The 16,363-nt window shown below is 40.5% G+C and overlaps 1 protein-coding gene and 1 long non-coding RNA gene across 44 annotated transcripts in view; both read right to left on the bottom strand.

Annotated features, from left to right (window-relative positions):
• Positions 1-16,363, bottom strand: part of ARHGAP12 (Rho GTPase activating protein 12) — a 120,188-nt gene that overhangs the window by 80,222 nt on the left and 23,603 nt on the right. The gene's annotated exons all lie outside the window — the stretch shown is intronic.
• On the bottom strand, positions 1,923-10,564 carry LOC145531417 (uncharacterized). Its single transcript, XR_014072427.1, has 3 exons — positions 10,264-10,564; positions 7,117-8,753; positions 1,923-3,802 (listed from the first exon to the last, which is right to left on the bottom strand). It is a non-coding gene; the product is annotated as an uncharacterized LOC145531417 (long non-coding RNA).

Genomic DNA, 16,363 nt, shown 5'->3' with positions numbered 1-16,363 from the left:
ATGGGACTTTCTTTATGTACACTGCAATTTTTTATGTAAGTATAAACCATTTCTAATGCAAGAAAATTTCCAATATTTTAATATCACTATAGTTCATAATACTTCATATACATTTATAACAAAAAGTTAAATTTAATTCTATGTATGATTAAAAGATCACTGACCATCTGGCTTACCAAACTTACTGTTAATAGATTTTAACAAATAATTCATCTGTCTAACTGAGATACAGTTTAGCCAAAATGTCTCTAGCCTAATTATTAAACATTTTACCAAAAAAATCTTATCATCATCAAACCCTGAACCACTAACATATTACCCTGAACCGTACATAAAGGCATTTGATTCTAAGGAGAAGAATCCTGCAAGGCCTCCATCAGATACTGCTTTCTCTGAGCTACGTGCACACCCTTTCACCAAAACAGCATTCTCAAACATTTTGGTCTGAGAGCCCCTTTACACTCTTAAAAATTACGTGGGATACAGAAGAGCTTTTGCTCACACAGGTTATATCTACTGATGTATAGTATTTTAAGTTAAAACTAACAGGAAATTTTTTAATTAGTTGTTAAATTTATTTCAAAATAATAAACCTGTCACATGCTAGTATGAATATGTATTTAGAAAAATAATGATGGTCTCCCAAAAAATGTTAGTGAGGAAAACAGCAACATTTTACAAATCTCTTCATTATCTGGATTCTCAAATGTGCTTCCACATTAAATCTTTGCAATGTGTTGCTCCAGCTGAAGTACATAAACAAAAAAATGGTCTTATGCAGATGATAAAAGGAGAAATATTTTAATAGGCTTTTCAGGTACTTGTGGACATTCTCTGACATTCCTCCAAAACTCAATGAGTAGTAGTTTCTTAAGGGTTCATTGCAATGTGGAATCTAAAATCACAGCAACTTGGACTTCTCTGGTGGTCCAATGGTTAAGAATACACTCGCCAAATGCCGGGAACATGAGTTTGATCCCTGGTCCAAGAAAAGCCAATATGCCACACAGCAACTAAGCCTGAGCACCACAACTACTGAAGCCCACGTCTGTGCTCCTCAACAAAAGACATCACCACAATGAGAAGTTCATGTACGATGAACTAGAGAGTAGACCCAACGTGCCACAACTAGAGAATGCCCGCGCAGCAATGAAGACCCAGCACAGCCAAAAAAGACATTAAAAAAATTTTTTTAATAACTAAATAAAATAATACCAATTAACTATTAGTACTTTGTCACATTAAAATCCACTGGCCTACCCCATCCTTGAATGATTCCTGTATCCATCATGCATTGGTCATTTGAAAAATTTTAATTCACTGAGTTAGGCTTATCTTATTTTCCAAATGTTGAAACAATTCATTACATGGTATCAAAAACAAAAACTGAACACAAAATCCTTAATATCATTTTCATCAGGAAAGTCTTAAGACTGAAAAACTATAAGCTCATGGTAGCAGATGTAAGTTCCCAAGATTCTAACTTTCACTTGAAATCTTGATTTTTATCATTTAAAACAAAAACCTTTTTTTTTTTCCTAACAGACAGCCTTACTTTGTTCATTTTTGAGAAAATGTCTAACAAACGCCCTGCTGTGAATAAGCAGTTTGTCGGCCATTCTTTCAAGTAAAATTGGTGTTCCATGAAAAAACTGGTTAAACTCACACAGCTCAATCAAACAAGGTCAGGATTTTGATATAATTATTTTAAAGTATTTTAAGGGTATAAATACTCCCATGACTTCATAAACTGAAAATATGCAATCGTTTCTTCAATGTAAAAAGAGAGCTGTGAAGCAATCACACGTGTAACCATCTATTTCAGCACTTGACACACCAAAGATGCCCAACTAACAATGACTGGGTTCCTTCCATCATTCTCTTTCACTATGATATTCGTATTAATGAATTCCCTCTAGCTCTTTATTTTTCTATTTCTCTTTTATAGCCAACCTGTCACTCACCTACCTTCAACCACTTTTAAGTTACTGAATTCCACTCTATGAGACAGAAAAACAAACAGGTAGTATTCAACCACAGGTTATGAAAAGAGGGCTTTAGAAATTAAGCATCTCATAGACACAAATTTCTCTGGTTTAGAAGCCTAGTCCTTTCCCTCTTTAATGTACCTAGTTACATTCATGATTTCCCAGAAATCTGAGCTTGAGTGTTGTTATAATGTGCTTCAAAATAATTGTTGTGATAAAATTGTTTGAGGAGTCATTCTGAGTTTACACCATCTGTCTGGCATTTACTGAAGCAATTGCTAAAGACATTCTACGCATACAGATGAGATTTTTCTCAAAAAAAAGCAAAAATGTTTCCACATCTGTTGTTTTTGTTGGTATGTCACCTAGATTAACAAATTCTTTCCGAGAAAGAAAACAGGGTGAAAACATAGAACATTTTTAATGTACACATTTTTTTAGTGACTATTAAAATTATGTCAACTTTTCAACCATCTTTTTCTACTGCTTCACTATCATACTAGAATTATGTCTGTGTGTGTATACATACATACATACATACATACATACATACATACATACATATATCTAAAGAGACAGAGAAATTTCTAAAATCTCAAGTCAACTGATACTGTGATTTTAGTCTTTAAACATAATATCTAAGACTTTTTAAAATCATAGGTTGGAAAATTCATGCATTAAAGGCTATCATAATTGGTCTACAGATGTGAAGAAATTTATATCCAATCGATCTTAAACACTATCCAGGAATTCTAAAACATAAAGAATGCAATCATTCCACATTCCAAAAGATAGATATATTCCAATGCACAGCAAATAATTGTGCCTTATGAACATTTATTGCTTCTGACTACCGAGGAAGCCTCCAGGTCCTAGGTACCAGCACCACCCTTTCTTTGATTACCTGCTCTCCAATAAATGAGATTCTGATGGAAATGCCAATTACACCACCCTGCACACCTCACACCTTCTTTGTGAAGGGGTTGATGTATAAGAGTGCTCAACCTACCTACCAGAGCACTGGTCCGTAGACGAGTACAAGACTAATTAAGCTAAAGGGGGACGTCCCTGCAAAGGATTTCACATATGAACTTCAGGCCTTTCTTCTGGATCTAACTGTGATGATAAATGCCTGGAGCAGTCAATGGCTATAGCCTGTGTATTAGAGTTCTGCACAGAAAGAGATATAAGATGTAAGATAGGTAGATAGATGGATGGATGCAAGTAGGTAGATAGGTAGATACAGAGATTTACTTTCAGGAACTGGCTCATGAAATTGTGAAGGTTCAGCAAGTCCAAAACCTGCAAGGCAGGCTGCGAGACCAAGGCAAGAGCAGCAGTTGAGTTCAAAGGTAGTCTGCTGGTAGAATTCCTTCTTACCAAGGGGAGTTTCTGTTCTCTGTGCTATTAAAACCTTCAGCTGATTGGCGGGGGCCCACCCACAAAATGGAGGACAATCTGCTTTACTCAGAGTCTCCCAATTTACATGTTAATCTCATCCCAAAAGATACCTTCACAGAAACATCCAGAATAATGTTTGACCAAATATCTCGGCACCATGGTCCAGCCAAACTGACACAAAATTTAACCATCACAAGTTCATCTATTATCAACTGCCGCTGCTGCTGCTAAGTCGCTTCAGTCGTGTCCGACTCTGTGCGACCCCATAGACAGCAGCCCACCAGGCTCCTCCGTCCCTGGGATTCTCCAGGCAAGAACACTGGAGTGGGTTGCCATTTCCTTCTCCATTGCATGTAAGTGAAAAGTGAAAGCGAAGCCGCTCAGTCGTGTCCGACTCTTAGAGACCCCATGGACTGAAGCCCACCAGGCTCCTCCATCCATGGGATTTTCCAGGCAAGAGTACTGGAGTACAGACATATCATATTAAGCATTTTAAGTTGCTCCCCCCACCTTTTTTTTTGGCTGCATGGCAGTTTGACGGTCTTGGTTCCCAGACCAGGGATTGAGCCCATGCCCTCGGGAGTGAAAGCATGGAGTCCTAACCACTGGACCACCAGGGAATTCCCCTAAGTTGCTATTAAAAAAAAAAAAAAAAAATCAGTATTGCCTTGGGACTTTCCTGGCAGTCCAGTGGTTAAGACTCTGTGCTTCCATTGCAGCAGGCATGGGTTGGATTTCTGATCAGGGAATTGAGATCTCACATGCCACACAGCATGGCCAAATTAAAATTTCTTTTAATAAAAAAAAATCAATATTGCCTTCACTATACAGATTATTTACTGTATTATATCTTGTCGGAAGTTTGCTGGCAGAAATAGGCAGAATACAATCTTTGGCTTTAAAGATGACAATCTGAAGAGTAGGACACATACAAAGGGAATATTACGTTGCTCTTCCTGTGCCAAACTAGAATCAGCCTGGTAACTGTCCTGGCCAGCTCTTCCCCTGGCCTTCACTGCACTTGATGACTGAGCTGGCACAGAATGGGCATGAAGTAGGGAGAGACCCCAGACTCAACCTCAGAAGAGGATGTCAGTTCAGTTCAGTCACTCAGTCGTGTCCGACTCTTTGCAACCCCATGAATCACAGCACACCAGGCCTCCCTGTCCATCACCAACTCCTGGAGTCTACCCAAACCCATGTCCATTGAGCCGGTGATGCCATCCAGCCATCTTATCCTCTGTTGTCCCCTTCTCCTCCTGCCCCCAATCCTTCCCAGCATCAGGATCTTTTCCAATGAGTCAATTCTTTGCATGAGGTGGCCAAAGTATTAGAGTTTCAGTTTCAACATCAGTCCTTCCAATGAACACCCAGGACTGATCTTTAGGATGGACTGGTTGGATCTCCTTGCAGTCCAAGGGACTCTCAAGAGTTTTCTCCAACACCACAGTTCAAAAGCATCAATTCTTCGGTGCTCAGCTTTCTTCATCGTCCAACTCTCCCATCCATACATGACCACTGGAAAAACCATAGCCTTGACTAGACAGACCTTTGCTGGCAAAATAATGTCTAGAAGAGGATGTGGTCGCCCACTATTAACTGCTTGCCTGGCACCTCTCCCTTATTCTCAGAACAGCATGTCTGCCACTTCTTTAGGGGAAGTGCTTTTCCTAAGATTTCATCTATGCAGTTTGGGTAGGGTCCAACCATGCTCAGGTCATAAGCATAAGCATATCCCAAGCCAAGTCAATTCCTTCTCCAAGATTTTCTGAAATAGAATTATAGGAGGAAAAATATATGCTCTGATAGAAGAACTAAGGATGTGACCCTAGTACCCAACAGCAATTTGTCTATAGCCATGTGGAAGACGTCTGTTTGGAAGAAGGATGGCATCATGGAGAGAGAATCAGAGATGAGAGAGAGAAAGGGTAAAGGGATCCTGATAAGCCTTCCCTGACATAGGTTCAATCCCTAGTCCAGGCAGACCTCACGTGACATGGAGCAACTAAGCCCATGCACCACAACTACTGAGTCCGTGCACTTAAAGCCCATGCTCCGAACAAGAGAAGCCACCACAATGAGAAGCCCATGCACTACAATGAAGACCCCTACTCATCACAATTAGAGAAAGCCTGTACATAGTGCAATACGTGAACTGTGAACTTCCAGATGTTCAAGGTGGTTTTCGAAAAGGCAGAGGAACCAGAGACCAAATTGCCAACATCCAATGGATCATGGAAAAAGCAAGAGGGTTCCAGAAAAACATCTATTTCTGCTTTATTGACTATACCAAAGCCTTTGACTGTGTGGATCACAATGAACTGTGGAAAATTCTGAAAGAGATGGGAATACCAGACCACCTGACCTGTCTCTTGAGAAACCGGTATGCAGGTCAAGAAGCAACAGTTAGAACTAGACATGGAACAACAGACTGGTTCCAAATAGGAAAAGGAGTACGTCAAGGCTGTATATTGTCACCCTGCTTACTTAACTTACATGCAGAGTACATCATGAGAAATGCTGGGCTGGAAGAAACACAAGCTGGAATCAAGACTGTCGGGAGAAATATCAATAACCTCAGATATGCAGACGACACCATCCTTATGGCAGAAAGTGAAGAAGAACTAAAGAGCCTCTTGATGAAAGTGAAAAAGGAGAGTGAAAAAGTTGGCTTAAAGCTCAACATTCAAAAAACTAAGATCATGGCATCTGGTCCCATCACTTCATGGCAAATAGATGGGGAAACAGTGGAAACAGTGTCAGACTTTATTTTTCTGGGCTCTAAAATCACTGCAGATGGTGATTGCAGCCATGAAATTAAAAGATGCTTACTCCTTGGAAGGAAAGTTATAACAAACCTAGACAGCATATTAAAAAGCAGAGACATTACTTTGTCAACAAAAGTCCATCTAGTCAAGGCTATGGTTTTTCCAGTAGTCATGTATGGATGTGAGAGTTGTACTGTAAAGAAAGCTGAGCACAGAAGAATTGATGTTTTTGAACTGTGGTGTTGGAGAAGACTCTTGAGAGTCCCTTGGACTGCAAGGAGATCCAACCAGTCCAACCTAAAGGAGATCAGTCCTGGGTGTTCATTGGAAGGACTGATGTTGAAGCTGAAACTCCAATACTTTGGCCACCTCATGCGAAGAACTGACTCACTGGAAAAGACCCTGATGCTGGGAAAGATTGAGGGCAGGAGGAGAAGGGGACGACGGAGGATGAGATGGTTCGATGGCATCACTGACTCAATGGACATGGGTGGACTCTGGGAGTTGGTGATGGACGGGGAGGCCTGGCATGCTGCGATTCATGGGGTCGCAAAGAGTCAGACACAACTGAGCAACTGAACCGAACTGAACTGTACATAGTAACAAAGACCCAGCACAGCCAAAAATTAAAAAAAAAAAAAAAAATCCTGACAGTGAAATGGCCCTAGTTCCAATCACCCTTAACACCTACCTACATGAATAAATCCTTCCTGCAATTTGGTTACGTGAGTCAATAAATTCACTTTTGGTTAAACAGGGCATAGTTGGGTTTCTACCCCTAAGTTCTGACTGACAGGAATTAAAGCAGAAAAAGGTAAAATGCATCTGGGAATCATGAGGTAAAGGTTAGAAGAAAGGTAAAGAAGAGACCAGGGAAGCCTGGCGTGCTGCAGTCCATGGGGTCGCAAAGAGTTGGACACGACTGAGTGACTGAACTGAACTGAACTGAAAGAAGAGACCGACTTGTCTTAGAAAAGGAAAAGGTAAGAAAAAGGTCAGGAAGGACATGCAAGGGAAGAGAATGTAAGAAGTTCTATGTGGACTGTGAGCCCTGGGGCATGCATGAATATACATGCAGGTGTTTTATTGGAAAGATGGCCTATGGTTTTCACTAGATGCTCAGAAAGGGCACAACCAAACAAGAGAAAGGGGCCTGGTAAACAGATCGATGCTAAATTAAGCAGACTCTCTGTTCCAGAAGGAAGCTAATGACAGATAATACAGCATTTACTTTCTAATACCAGCAGTTTCTGAGCGAAGACCCCCAACAGTTAGAAGCAGGTGCTCTTCTCCTGGAGAATAGAAGGCATGCCAAGGAGAATAAGAGCAGTCATCCTAAGAGATCTCAATTAATTTTGCCTTCAGGTTTGACCCATCTGTAATTTCAAACAGATCTAGTTTCTCTCCCAAATATCCACGTAATTAGACAGTTATGCCTAAACTTCCTCAAAGAAGATTCATCAATTTTCACTCCATAATTACTTTGTCCAAAATCTTCACTTTAATACTCTGGGTTTCTGGATACCATGAAACTAGAGCAAAATTTGATGTAAGTGTGTGTGCATTTCTTGAGAAAGGAGTTTTCCCTTTCCATCAAATTCTAATAAGACTCCTGGGACTGTATGAACATGTATGTAGTCAAGCACATAAAACCAAACAAAAAAACTTTTATTCTTTCCTGTTTTGATTTAGTAGAAAAGTTTGACAGATGATGATCCCAGGAAGCAGAAACAGAAGATGGAGTTTTCCAAACACTACTCAGAGAAGGAAAATATAAAGAAGGGAAAGCCAAAAGGATATTGCAGTTGAAAAACCTCACAATTTTGCCTAAATGTGGCTCTCTTTATTTACAGTTGTGATCAGGTTGATTATAGAGGAAAAAAGTCAAACTAACAATACCACCCAAAAACACACTGCTGACTCTGTCACTCTGAGGAACGTCACTAATTAAAATATTACTGAAATATGATTCAATTTTAGTACAAACAACTCTCCATTGTGTGGAGGTGGTGATCATTTTTGCAGATTATTAGAATCCTTTTCTTTACTTCTTACCACCCATTAGTACTTTATATGCTCAAAGCAAGGGACAGTCAAAGAAATGGAATGAAACTGAAATGTCAATCAATCCACATTACTACTTGCTGGGGTAGGTTAACAAGATAAGAAGATTAATGAGGGGACTTTCCTGGTGGTCCAGTGGTTAAGAATCCACCTGCCAATGCAGTGGACAACCCCTGGTCTGGGAAGATCCCAGATGCCATGGAGCAACTAAACCCATGCACCACAACTCTTGAGCCTGTAACCTAGAGCCTGCGAGCTGCAACAACTGAAGCCCAATTCTCAGCTCCATTTTCAGAGATGAGAAAACTGAGGTTCAGAACTTGCCCGTGGACATACAACTACACAGCAGCAGATTTCAAATCTCGAAAGCCACATCTATTCTGACTAAGTTCAGACACCACACTGCCCTAAATTTAAAAACTAAAATAAACAATACCCAAAACAAGGGGGGGGAGGACTTTCCTGGCGATCCAGTAGTTGGGACTCCAAGTTTCCAATGCAGGGGGCATGGGTTCAGTCCCTGGTCAGGGAACTAAGAGCCCATCTGCCCTCAAGTGCGGCCAAGAAAGTATTTAAAAATAGTAACAACAGTACTCAGGAGACAATTTCAACTGCTTTCTAGGTAAGACACTGAACTTCGTTCACACTTGACCAAAGATAATCATGATATAAATACTAAAGATTAGGTTCTCAGACAAATTCACCAAAATATAGTCAAGCCATTATCTAGCATAAGTCATCAGCCACCCAAATCTCCTAAAATTTCTAATTTCAGAACTGCTGTAAAGCAATAAATTAAACAGGAAATTTGTGGTGAGTCTGCGCAGGTGACAAAGCAGCATTTCAGCGAATTTTAAGACAGTTAAGTCCTGGTTCCAGCAGCATGGCAGGGGAAGGATTTAACAGAAAGATCTACCAATGGCAAACGAGGATTTGGATGAAAGGGGACATTATTAGCTGGCACTATACAAAGCTAATTTATATCTGTTTTTAGATTCAGCACCATCTTTGTGGAAACAGATTTAGGAAAATCTCTAACAAACACTGAAACCTTTTATACCTAATCCTGAATCAGCCAAAAAATCCAATTAGCCTGAAAAATTACATCTCTCAGCATTCTTCTTTGTTTAATAAATATTTTGTTTGTATAATACGTATCTTTTAAATATTCCCCAGAGTGAAACTGCACACACAGTATGATTCTTACTTTGTAAATATACAGCTGTATGTACGCATGTATAATTAAAATCTGTATTTTTTAATACGATAAACATCTATATAAACAGTCCACATAATTTGGGAATGAAGACTAAAAGGAAATATTTAAATACTTTCCAATTATAAACAAAGCTTAAATCTATAACAAATTAGAGATGTGATTTTATGAGCCCAGTATACAATGATAACATCTTGAAATGTTGATGTACTGTTCCATACATAAAATTTTCCAGGTTAATTTAATATTAGACTTCAAAGGGCAGAAATACATTGAGTTGGCACTGTCAATGAAGAAATTCTTTCTATAAATACAATACATCTGCCAACATAAGAAACTATTATAAACATAATTTAAACATTACTAGATTTACAGTCATCATAAATATTCAGATTGTATTTTTAAAATAACATGATTCTAAGCTTGACAGCATTCTGGCCTTCTTCCTAAAGTCATCGTTCTCCCTCTGGCATTCCGTTAGCCTCATAGATGCAAGTTTACCATCTCGACTCTCCAGCTTTAGACCTCATTTTCAAACTACAGGGAATCAGGAAACTTGACACTCAAGGCTGGTAAGACACATATAAAGGAATATTAATGAGATCATGAGAGAAAAATAGGACATCAGGAGCAAAGTGCATGCTTTTTAAGCTGTTCTAAGGTTTGGAGCACTGAACTAACACAGTTTCATCTTCAGATCAACTGTTAGTATAAACTCTGAAATGACCTAAAAACATGTTACTCTGGGGACTTTCCTGGCAGTCCAGTGGTTAGGACTCTGCATTTCCACTGCAGGGGGCACGGGTTCCATCCCTGGCTGGGGAACTAAGATCTCACATGCCACACGGCACGGCAAAAAAAAAAAAAAATGTTGCTATGATGAAGACACTGCATATGATGTGTCTATTTTAATGGGGGGTGGGGGAGGGAGGTAAATTGAATTTTACGATTTTCTTTGACTCAAATTTTGGAATCTCTTTATTGCATCACAGTTTTTTACCTCTAATTTCACCTCTCTAATAACATTCTTCATAAACTCTATGCTGTGTCACGGGTCACAGCACTTTTGGATGACTTTCAAACAGGAAATGACTTCAAACAGAAACATGTATTTTTGATGGGATATTAATCCAGGTCTCCCCTTCCATGTATCTGTAGCTAAACACTGATCATCATTACATTCGGCACATCTACTATGCGTCATTGCTGTTGTTTAGTCACTAAGTCATGTCCAAATCTTTTGCAACCCCATGGACTGTAGCCCACCAGGCTCCTCTGTCCATAGGATTTCCCAGGCAAGAATACTGGAGTGAGTTGCCATTTCGCTCTTCAGGGTATCCGGGTACTATACTAGGCACCGGAAATACAGAAATGAACAAGACACAGTAGATAGCTTGGCCTTGGAGACTACATATAGACTAACTCATGAGACGAAAGAAAACAATCAGAAGTGTGATGAGTACACCAAAGGAAAAGGACCGGGCACAATGGAAGCTTATGATGAGAGAACCCTCCCCCCACCACCGCTGAGTGGCACAGAGGCCACCCTCTAACCAAGACTGTTACGTGGTCAAGACAACAAACACTTAAAACACTTTAAAACTACCATTAAAAACTTTCCAATCACTTCCAGTGCTGGGGGAAAAAAGGAAAGGTACTTTATCCTATTCCTCACTTAGGTATAAATAAAAACATATAAAACCAACAGAAGACGACTCAAAGGCAGAGAGAAGATAAACCTCCTATGACCTCAGGAGCCAATGAACTGCATGCTGGTGAGCTCCCTGAGTTTACTTGTGGCTTCATCCGTCCCAAGTTCGAAGAGGGAAGTCAGCAAATCCAGAAACACCAACAGGCACTGACCAAAAAAGCCCCAACAAATCCCTGCTCCGGATGGAGCAAGAGATGCAGAAAAGGGGAAGACCAGCAAGACCGAAAGCTTTGGCTCTTACCACTCTAGTCCAGCCAAATTCCACAGAACAAACCAACAAGTCCACCCACAGACCACCAGTGGTGACAAACACCCCAAAGCCCCACCAAGGTGGTGTCAGCACAGGAAGGAACCACGGCGGTCACTGCCAGATGGTCACAAGACCTGCCCTCACCCCCCACCCCATACACACACAGGCACACAGAGGAGGCTGAGTGAGGAATCAGAACTTCCACCACTGCCGAATGGCAAGGAGGCCTTCCCCTGAGCAGGAGGTCAGTGGGGTCATGTGGGACAAGTAATGCATTTCAGCACCCCCAGCCAGGAAGGCAGCAGAGAGATTTACTGGGGAACCAGACACTAATAAGGAACTCTCACTAAGGAGAAGGCCAAAAACATGGGGACTTGAAGAAGTTAAAGCCTCTGATACATACATCAAACATTAAACACAGTCCAATTTCTAGCCGGGCTTCCCAGGTGATTCAGTGGTAAAGAAGAATCTGCCTCCCAATGTAGGAGATGCGGGTTCCATCTTGAGCCAGGAAGGTCCCCTGGAGAAGGAAATGGCAACCCACTCCAGTATTCTTGCCTGGAGAAATCCCATGAACAGAGGAGCCTGGCAGGCTACAGCCCATGGAGTTGTAAGAATCGAACACAACCTAGCGACTAAACAACAACAATTTCTAGCCAGGTTAATCTAACACTGCACACTAGAGGCCTATTTACTTCAGTTCCTATCACCCAATAACACACACCTGGCTCTCAGCAAAAACTACAAGGCACAGCAAAAGGCACTGAAAACACCATCCACACTATAGCGTCAAACTCAGGCATGGCACAGATGTTAGAGTTATCAGAGAATTTAAAATAACTACTTTTAATATCTTAAGGGCTGTAAAAGAAAAAGTACACAACATACAAGAAGAAATGAGTAATTCAAGCAGAGGAGTGGAAAATCTCAGACAGAATAAAAGAGAAATGCTACAAATTAAAGCACTGTAACAGAGAAAATGCCTGTGAAGTGATGATCAGTAGACTGGACATGGAGGGGAAAAGAATCAGTGAGCGTGAAGCTATGTCAATCGAAATTTCCCAAACTGAAAACTTGATAAATACCAAAGTGAAAGTGAGAGTGTCAGCTGCTCAGTCATGTCCCACACAAATATCAAAATACCAAAAAACACTCACAAAGCCACACCATCAGAATAAAAATTTTTTTAAAAAAAGCAAAAGTCATGAAGAAACACTGAATGAAAAGGATCTACTGATGGCAAATAAGCATATGAAAGAGGGTCAATGATAGGGAAATGCAAATTAAAATCACAAGCTATTACTACATACTTATCAGAATGGCTAAAATAAAGTGACACAGGGGCTTCCCTGGTGGACCAGTGGTTAAGAATCCACCTTCCAATTCAGGGGTTACAGGTTTGGTCCCTGCTGGGGGAACTAAGATCCCTCACCCCCCAGGGCAACTAAGCCCACCCACAACTAGAGAGAAGTCCATGTGCCACAACAAAAACCCAGTGGAGCCAAAAAAATAGGAAAAAAAAAAGTGACAACACCAAATGCTGGTGAGCATGCAGAGAACCTGGATCATAAGCACTGCTATTAATGGTATAAATGTAAAATGTATGGCCACTCTGGAAAATGGTTTGGCAGTTTCTTGAAAAATTAAACATGCACTCAGCAATTATACTCGTGGGCATTTATGGCAGAGAAATAAAAAGGTAAATTCACAGAAAAATCTGTGCAGGAATGTTTACATGTAGCAGCTTTGTTGGCAATAGCCAAAAACTGGAAACTCAGATGCTCTTCAACAGGTGAGGTAAAGCACAGTACATCCATACCACAGAATACTAGTCATCAACAAAAAGAACACTTATACAGCAACAACCTGCATCAGCCTCTCAAGAATTATGCTGAATGAAAGTCAATCCCAAAGGGTTAAATAGGCTGTGAGTCCATTTATATACTACTCCTGAAATGACCATATTATAAAAATGAAGTGGCAGCGAGGGGTTAAGTAGCATTGGGGGCAGGAGGGTAGTGGGTGTGGTGATAAGGGGTCCTCGTGTTGATGGAAATGGTCAGCATCTGACTGTACCAACGTCGACACTTCAACTGTGCTGTTATCCAAGACGTCACCACTGCAGGTAGCTGGACAGAGGGCACAGGCAATCCCTCCATACGACTTCCTACAACTACTTAAGAAGCTACAATCTTCTCAGAATGCAAAGTTTAATTAAAGGAGACTGATCAATGGTAATAGGTCAGAAAAACGGAAATCTCCTAGCAGAAAAATGGAGGGTGGGGGTGTGGCTACTGACTGGGCGGGGGCTCACGGCTGTGCAGAAGCACAAATCCATCAAGATTAGTACAATTCACATAACTGATTACATGATAGGCCTCAATGAAAAATTACTTTACACTGCCTTTTGATTATTCTTCACTGTAGTCATGGTATTGATTATGAATAAAAATATTTTAATTGTCTGTAAACTGGTCAACAATGAGACCATGGGTAGCTTTCTGCGGAAGCTGTTCACATGGGGTGCTGAAGCCATACGAGAACAGACTGACGAAGGAGCAGGAAACGAGTAGATGCAGAGAAGTAAACATGTGCAACTTTTTCCAGAAGTTGCCAGTAAAGAGTGGAAGGTGACCCTCGGTGGGAGGGGGAGATATTACTGAAGACCTTTATTAAAACAGAAAAAAATGAGCAAATTTACATGCTGAAGGGACAGACTTGGTAAATAATGAATTTAAAGCCACATGAGCACGCCAGTACACAATGTTTGACAAGAGGTTTCTGAAAAAGAGGGAACAAATATGAAGAGACCACCCTCTGACGGAGAGGCCACGCCGGCACTGCTGTACTGGGAGAGATGTCTGCTGACACAGGTGCGCTCGTAGGTTTCACGGTGGAAACGATGACAGCAGTGAGGACAGCTCTGTGGTACTGAAGGCATACTGGGACAGCCGGCCCCCACCGTCCAGCATCTGATATCACACCCTGTGTGCTCTCCTCCACAAAGAACAGGGTGTGTGGTCAGATACGACAGCATGCAACTTCCAACATCAGACCATAAGGAGACAACGCAGCTCCTTCTGAGGGAAAAGCTAGATACAATATCCAAGTATCTGCAGAGAGGCCCAACTAGCCCCACGTGAGTGACCATCCTAGAGGCAGCTGCCCCAGCCTGGCCAAGCCTTCATTGAGACGGCAACCTCATGAGAGACCCTAAGCCTTTAAAACCACCAACTACGCTGCTTCTAAATGACTGACCCACAGAAACTGTGAGATAATAAATGTTTACTGTTTTAAGCCAGGAGATCTGGGACTAAGTTACCAAGCAGCAGTAGAGACCTACTTATTCACTTACAGGCACAGTTCTAAGTATGTGAGGTACTTAGTAACTCACCTGTGATCCCCACGTCAAGAGGAGGCAACAGACACACAGAAGTTAAGCAATTTGCCCCAATCATCATTCAGCTGGTAAGAGATATGGACCCAGATTCAAATCTAAAGTCAGCCCGATTAACTGCTGGGCATGCATTCCCAAACAGAAGCAGTTCCCATCCCAAGGCTTACATTTCTGCTGTGACATAGGAGGCAAGACTCTCTGGTAAGAGAACAGGGAAAAGCAGGTGAATCAGAGAACTGAATAAAATGGAAAAGGTTTGAAACAACTGCCATGAAGAGTTAGGACAGAGTCTGGCTAGAGAAATCTAACAGGATCTCCAAACAGTCCAGGAGAGATCAGGAGGCATGACCTTGTATGCAATGAATTTAAGATGAGCACAATGAAAAGAACAGAGGGCTGCTAGTGTGCCCACACACAAAGCGTAAGTTCAAGTGTGAAACAGTGGTGATGGCCAGATGGAAAAGATAACACATGTCTTTCCCAAGTGCAACTGGTACAATAAGGAGTCGTACAGAAAAATTGCAGAACACGCTGTATATTCTACATCAAAGGATCATAAAAGGACTGAAGAAAAGACTAAGACGAATGATGATAAGCTGACAGCACTCTCCACGGAACTGCCTTGACCTCAAGCATCGCAAGATTTTCTAGAGAACCTTCCCTTTTTCCTATCTCCATTCAAAACGTCATGAGAAAAATTAAAACCTATAAAAGAAAAAGAACATACTAGTTTCATTACAATCAGACCACACCGAAGAGCAGCCTCACAATTATTCACTGACTTAATTTGATGAGATCTTACAACAGAGCTTTAGGCCCAAAACTTATCGAATTCACTTAGTATTAAACTTTTCTAAACACATTCAAGTTTCAATTCATGCATGTTTTTAAAATTACTTCACTTTACTTGACAAACTGGCACATACTAATCTCAAAATAAACAACACACAAGAGGGCAGCGGTGGGGGAAGGGGGAAAAAATCAAACCATAGATACAAAATTTTTTCCAAGACACTTAACATACAGAAGTGCTTGAACAGATAAATGTTTGTAAGCTCTCTCTCTCTCTCTCTATATATATATATGTATTTTTTAAATATTCAAAGTTAATAAACAAGTTTCAAACAACAAGAGTTAGTATTCCTATGACATTTTCCCTTACTTTCATTATTACTTGAAGACTTAGTGAAAACAAGTCAAAATAAGTGCAATCAGAAAACAAAAACTTTCTAGCAAAAGAAAAGTGTCCAAACTTGGGGCAGTTCTAGTCCTACAGAGGAACAGGGATAGTTAGGGAAACCTTAAAGTGAACCTCCATCAGCCAATAAGTTATTTCACATGTTCTCTTTCACTCTGGATAAACCTATGTACTCTGAAAATAAAGTAAAATAAAAAATAAAATACTCTGAAATAAAAAAAAATAAAGTACTCTGAAAATAAAGTTAAAAAAAAAACTATGTACTCTGAAAATAAACATAATGCAAAACAATTCTTAAGTCTTACAAAGATTCTAATTAAAATAAAACCTATAACAAAGAATGTGTAAACAACAAGGTACTACTGTATAG

The sequence above is a fragment of the Giraffa tippelskirchi genome, chromosome 13 (genome assembly GCF_054371585.1).
Source record: "Giraffa tippelskirchi isolate mGirTip1 chromosome 13, T2T-mGirTip1v1.2.pri, whole genome shotgun sequence".
Classification (NCBI taxonomy): domain Eukaryota; kingdom Metazoa; phylum Chordata; class Mammalia; order Artiodactyla; family Giraffidae; genus Giraffa; species Giraffa tippelskirchi.
Note: the sequence above shows the minus strand (reverse complement) of the source record. Positions and strands in the feature narration are given on the sequence as shown.